Source organism: Cryptomeria japonica, chromosome 10, assembly GCF_030272615.1.
Source record: "Cryptomeria japonica chromosome 10, Sugi_1.0, whole genome shotgun sequence".
Taxonomy (NCBI): domain Eukaryota; kingdom Viridiplantae; phylum Streptophyta; class Pinopsida; order Cupressales; family Cupressaceae; genus Cryptomeria; species Cryptomeria japonica.
In genome coordinates this window covers 285,698,522-285,705,388 of record NC_081414.1, presented here as the reverse complement: position 1 = coordinate 285,705,388, position 6,867 = coordinate 285,698,522, and positions in this window count along the sequence as shown.

The window sequence follows — 6,867 nt, the reverse complement described above, 5'->3', positions numbered from 1 at the left end:
TGTAGCTATTGACATATCTAAGAATCTAGTATTTCACTCTAAGACTAAGAACATTTTAATAAAATATAACTTTCTGAAAGAAAAGGTGTAGGATAAGGAAGACAAATTGGTTTATGTGAACACTAAAGAGTAGATTGCAGATATATTCACTAAACCATTATCTAAGGAGTCATTTGAATATTTGAGAGACAGGTTAGGGGTATCTACTCCTCCGATAGAAACTTAACTAATGGAGTAGAGCATCAATCTGACATGCATCATCAACTTTATCCTTTGCTCTGGATTGATGTAGTGGTGCTACTACTCAGGGGGCGTAGTCAGCTTTGAGATTCACAGGATTTTGATATCTATGTCATATCTTTGGCATTGATGTCAAAGGGGGAGAGTTATATGTGAAAAATAATGTCATAATATGTCATATGGGAGAGAGATTCAAATCAGTTTCAGATTGGATTGCACTCCTCAGGGGGAGTTGCTAGGAATTTTCATTTTATCATTGTTATATCTTTTATGAGAAATTTTTGGCATTGCTTGGCACTTAGATGTTTTCTTTTTCACATCTAGTGTTGCCATCAATGCAAAAGGGGGATTAGTTATATGTGAAAAATAATGTCATAATATATCATATGGGAGAGAGATTCATATTATTTTCAGATTGGACTGCATTCCTCAGGGAGAGTTGCTGGGATTTTTTCAGTTTTTCATTGTTATATCTTCTATGAGAGATTTTTGGCATTTCTTGGCACTTAGATGTTTTCTTTTTCACATCTAGTGTTGCCATCGATGCCAAAGGGGGATATTGTTAGAAATATGAAGGAATTGATTATGTGTTGCATTGATGTTTTGTCATTGATGTCAACACTAGCTGTTATGATTGGTTAAAGACAGACATATTTTGGTTACCAGTAGAAGAACTAGTGTTATCGGTAGAAGGAACTATCAGTTGGATACTACCGACAGGATTTGGATCAATGAAATATGTTTGGTTTGATTTTTGTGGAGTATGTTTTGGTCAGTTGGTATTGACTTGATGATTAGATTCTATCATACACTCTAGTAAGCTTATACCGGTAAGGGTTTAAGGTTTTACCGATAGAGCTTTTACTAAGAATCTTTGAGAGGATGCATAAGTGTTGTTGGTGTGGCTTCTAGATGGAATTAAGGATGCAAAAGGTGATCTTTGTTCGTGCCTTGACTGATTAGAGACATTGGTTCGGTGTGGTGAATCTATTTGGGTCTAGGTTATGGACCGGTATCATGTTACATGTTCTCTACACATTACTAGGATGATTTATGGATTGCTTAATGTTGTTTTGGTCTAAAGATGACATGGTATATCATTGTAATATGGATGTATGTAATGATCTTATTGTAATATCTTTTAGGTGGCTGACCTAATTGGTTTAGGCTTTAGGGTTTGTATAAATTGATGTAAGATCTCATTGTAGATCGTGGTGGTAATGGTCATGGAATGAAATATCATATGCGAAGAAGATTTGGTCAATCATAAGTGATCGAATTGGGTTTATGTAAGAGGTCAAAGGCCTCTAGTATTGAGCTTAACTGGGACTGTAATCAGGCATGGTAAATGCTATCATTGGCAGTTCATTCTTCTGGATTGTTTTCCAATTATATTGAGGTGGTTATAACGTCTCTATAGGCAGTGAGACTCCTTTGTAATGAGAAGTACGCTCTAGGCAGTGTGCCTCCCTGCATGTGTAGTCCCCTTATTGTATCACATACTTTTTGTAGAAGTATTATCTGATCGTGGGTAGGCTTCCCACCATGGTTTTTCCCTTTACTAGAGTTTCCACATACAAATCATGGTGTTATGTGGTATGGTTGCATTATGTTGATTCTTTGTTTCATTCTTAATTTTTGTTGCTTATCGATATCTGTTTCTTCTATTCCAATATTTAATGTTTATGTGCTTCAGTTAAAGGTTATAAAGTGGTTTAATTAATATAATTTGTTGACAACTGATTCACCCCCCCCTCTCAGTTGTCCACTAGTTGTTCTAACATAAGAATCATGTAATCCATGAGAATGGAAAACTCTTTTCAACCAATAACCTATTCTCCTTAGGTGAAAAGTACCTAAAACTAAATAGTTGGTTATATTTGCATACCATGGTGTATGAGCATTGATTGCAAAAAGATGCTCATCCAGAAATGAGTCATCAATAATAGATTCATTTTTTTGTGTTGTATGTCTTGAAATAAAATCCACTTCTACATTTTCTTTTCTTGGTTTATCCACTATGGCAAGATCAAATTCCTATATAGAAGTAACAACCACCTGGATAGTCTACCTACAACTAGTGGCTTGTTCATCAGATACTTGATATTTGCGTGATTAGTATGAACAACCACTAGATAGCCAAGGATACAATGTTTGAATTTATTTAAGAAATACACCACAACTAAAATTTATTTTTCTATTACGGTATAATTCAGCTCTACTCCCTATAGGTTTTTATTGATAAAACATATAACATGTTACATTACCCCTTCCTTTTGGCCTAACATAGCTCCGACAACATACTCCAAGGCATCATTATGAACATGAAATGAAATTTACTAGTTAGGTCTCCTGAGAATGGGGACTTTTGTTAAAGCTTTCTTAAGCGCTAAAAATGCCTTGTTACAAGAATCAGTCTAGTTAAAGTCAACATCTTTAGTCAACAATCCATATAAAGGTCTAGTTACCTTGATAAAGTCTCGAATGAACCTCCTATAATAACTTGCATGTCCCAGGAAGCTCCTAACATCTTTTTTTTTGTACGCTCTGGAAGATCCATTATGACTTCTATCTTAGAAAGGTCTACTTTGATGCCTACCTGATAAATATGATGGCCCAAAACTATACCTTCTATCATCATCATAAAACACTTCTCACTGTTCAAAGATAGATGATGTTCCTCACACCTTTGGAAAACCTTTTCCAAATTGGATAGTGCTTCATCAAATGAATTTCTATATGTGGTGAAATCATCCATATAAATCTCCATAGTATTATGAGAGATATTAGAGAAGATGGTAATGACTTCCCTCTGAATGTAGTAGGTGCATTACACAATCCAAAAGGAAGAAATTAATAAGCATAAGTACCCCAAGGGCAGATGAAGGTGGTTTTCTCTTGGTCCTCAGGTGTAATCCTAATATGATTATATCCACTAAATCCATAAAGAAAAGAAAAATATCGCTTAACTACTAAGTTATCCAATACCTGATCAACAAAAGGTAGAGGCAAATGGTCCTTTTTAGTTGTTGCATTCAATTCCCTATAATCAATAAAAACTCTTCACTTACCTCTTTCTTTTGAACTATGACTAAAGGATATACCCATTAACTATTAGAGATAGGATAAATAAATCATGCATCTAATAATTTTTGTAACTCTTGTTTAACAATTTCTCTTACTATAGGGTTTGCCCTCCTTTGAGGCTGCCTTATTTGTTTGTTATCTTCCTTGATGTAAATTATGTGTGGAAAAAGCATAGGGTCCAATCCCTTCATATTATGATAATCCCAAGAAAATGCATGTTTGTGGGCTTTTAAGAGGGTTGCCAGGGATTCCTGTTGGGGCTTAGTCAATTTACTATTGACGTTTAGGAATGTTCCCTTAGAGACTTCTAGTTGTTTAGTCAATTCTATAATAGAACATGGACTAAAACATGGAGTCATAACATCATGAGGTAACAATGTATGTTGCAGATATGATTTTCTCAAGAATGCATCTTCAAAGGAAGGTGGCAACAATGTTTGCAAAGGACATGAAGATATGCAAGATAGTTCTCTATTTCCTTGTCCAAGTCATAATTATTCTAGATGATTTGGGATAAAACTTCATCATCATCTCGTAGCTTCAAAATAAAGCTTCTATCAATCATACTAAGTATTTTAAGATAATTAGCATGCATAGGAGAAAGAGGGACACCCTTGGTAGATTCCTTCTTGATCATCCCAATCTTGAAGGTGAACTAGCTGAACACGGGCTAAATTCCGCCTGTCATGCGAGTGACTTGATTTCGGTCCTCGACAACGACTCTAAAAATGTTGGTTCCTAATGATGCCTTAATAACACAAACACAGATTCTTGACTCGATGGACCAATTTTATGTATCAAAGAGCTACTAATTTACTAACATAGACACATTTACTTGTCAACCTAGGAACATACAACTTGAAATGGGTCTTCATTGTTTGTGCACCAACAAATTTATGAAGTATGCTAAGTTAACTTTGAAGAAAGTAAGAAGAAACTAATAGAAGATTATAAAATCTACTATTACCCTAATGATATGATCCTACCTTACTGCATATAAAACCTAACATACAAAAATGAATTGGCTAATCAAAGAGATAATGTTTTGTTCTGCTTGGTTGCAGGAACAAACATAGAATGGAGTTTCTGTCGCCACATGGCAGTCAACTTCTAACTAAAACAAACTAAACAACATAAGGCTAAACACAAAAAGTTGGGTCCCAATCCCACAGAAGTCCGCGGGTTGGGAAAAATCCCGCTAGAAATGGGTGCCCGATTTGCGTTTATCTTCGGGTGCCTGAGCCATTAAGAAACGGGTGCCTGAAGCTAAATGGGCACCCGTTTCTTTCAAATCGGGCGCCCGATTTGAAAAAAATGGGTGCCCATTTTTGAAATGTATTTATTTATTTTTTAAACCATTTTCCATCGTTTTCACTGTTTGGAAAACGGGTAGACGTTTCAGAGGAGCATGGGTACCCATTTTTTTTCACCCCAGTTGACCCCCCAAACCATTTTTATCTCCTTCTAGGTATTTAGTTTTATTTTTTATATTCTGTTTTATTTATTTTTATTATTTTTCATAAAAAAATGTTAATGTATTGTTATTTTTTAATTATAATGTTTTAAAGTTTGAAAATCATCTTTTATTTTATTTTATTCCATGTTTAAAATAAATTTTAGTTTTTAAATATTGCAAAAAACATGAATAGTAAAAACCATAGGAAAAAAACAAAAAACATGAATAGTATTTAAACCGTAGGAAAAAAACAAAAAACAAAAATGTAAATGAACAATAAACATCAGACACAAAAAACAGACAATAAACCCTGAACAGAAAAACAAACACTAAACCCTAAATAGAAAAAAATGAACGATAAATTATAGAAAATAAACGAACAACAAACCCTAAAAAATTAACAAACATTAAACCCTAGATGAAAATCAACAATAAACCCTCCTTCTCTCTCACACACACACGTACACGTTACCATCTTTGTCATTACGCTCTCTCTCTCTCTCTCTCAATCTCTCATTATCCCCTCTCTTTCTCACACACACACACATTACCCCCCTCTCTTTCTTTCACACGTTATGCTCTCTCTATCATTACCTATTCTCTATCTCTCAAATTATCTATTCTCTCTCTAACTCGTTGTATCTCAAATTACCTACTTTCCCTCTCTCTCTCTCTCTCTCTGTTTTAATCAGGCATAAAAGTTTGAATGTTTAAATTTATATTTCTAAATGCTGTATTTAATTATAGGATTCTTTTGTAAAAGTTAGATGTTTAATTTATGTTTAAATTAAACTTTATAATGATAATGAATATGAATATTTTTTTTTGTGTGTGTGAAAAATAGGGTTCTTAAATTTGATAATACTCTAAATATCACTATTAATCCTCACTACTTCCTAACTTAGCCCAATCATGAAAGAGTATATCAATATCCTCAAAATAATATTTAACATATGTAATTCTAAACTCCTCAAACAAGGATAATATATTCAAAAGATATGAATCCCAAGTGGTCATGTTTAGAAGGTGATTAATGCCATGTAGACGAAATCAATTGGGTTTATGGAATTGGTGATAATAATCTAAAATAATAAAAACCGTTTAAGATGGATATTAGGTCTTGATAGGATGAGTACTTGAAGAATGAGACAAGCATCTAAATTGTCAAAACATGCAAGACCTATGATATTATAAATTTCCTCTTAAGTATCACCATCAAAGGGTATGTGATCTTCATCTACAAAGGGAATGAAACAATTAACAATAGGATCCTCTAGGAATAGAGAGATATGAGCGTCTCCATGGATCTCCTAAAGTCTATTCCAAAGTGTGTGGGAGAAATCAATATCCAATTCAATACACATAGAATCATGATCTTGATACTAGATCAAATCACTCCTACATGGTCAATGATTTTACACCAAGATTATATAATTTCTAGTGTTTATAGTTCAGGTATGACTACATACATAAAAGGAAAATGATTACACCACCTAAAACTTATCAAGATACCATTTTACAAAAGAATCATAGTTATCCCTTTCTAATTTTACCACAAAAGGATGAATAGAGAAGCCTATGATACCTCCTCAAATAGAAACTTAAAAGATCAATAAAATCAATACATATAAAACATATCAAACAAATTCATCTCATGTAAGATGGTCAGTTTCAAGTGCCAAGATGTCCAAGTAAATGACTAGAATGTGAAATCACAAAAAATAAAATATAAAATATGAGAGAATATTCTAGAAAATAATTGTGTGATCTATAAAGATTTTTGAACCACCTTTTCAATGCCACATGAAGCATGAAAAAATATGCTCTCTATCAAAAGTTACGAGGCTTTAAATTTACATAGCTTGATTTAAGTTAAGAGGACAATAAATCACACTACTGGCAAATTTAATAAAAATAAGAATCAAATATAGATCAATATTGGAATCACATTTTGTGGGTTGTGACTTTGAACAAGAAAATACCAATATAAAATTGAATATAAAAAAAATATAGTTTTTTTTTGTTTTAACTCCTCCAAGAGTAGAGAACCTACTATTTATTCAAGCTTCAACTTAGTGTAGTAC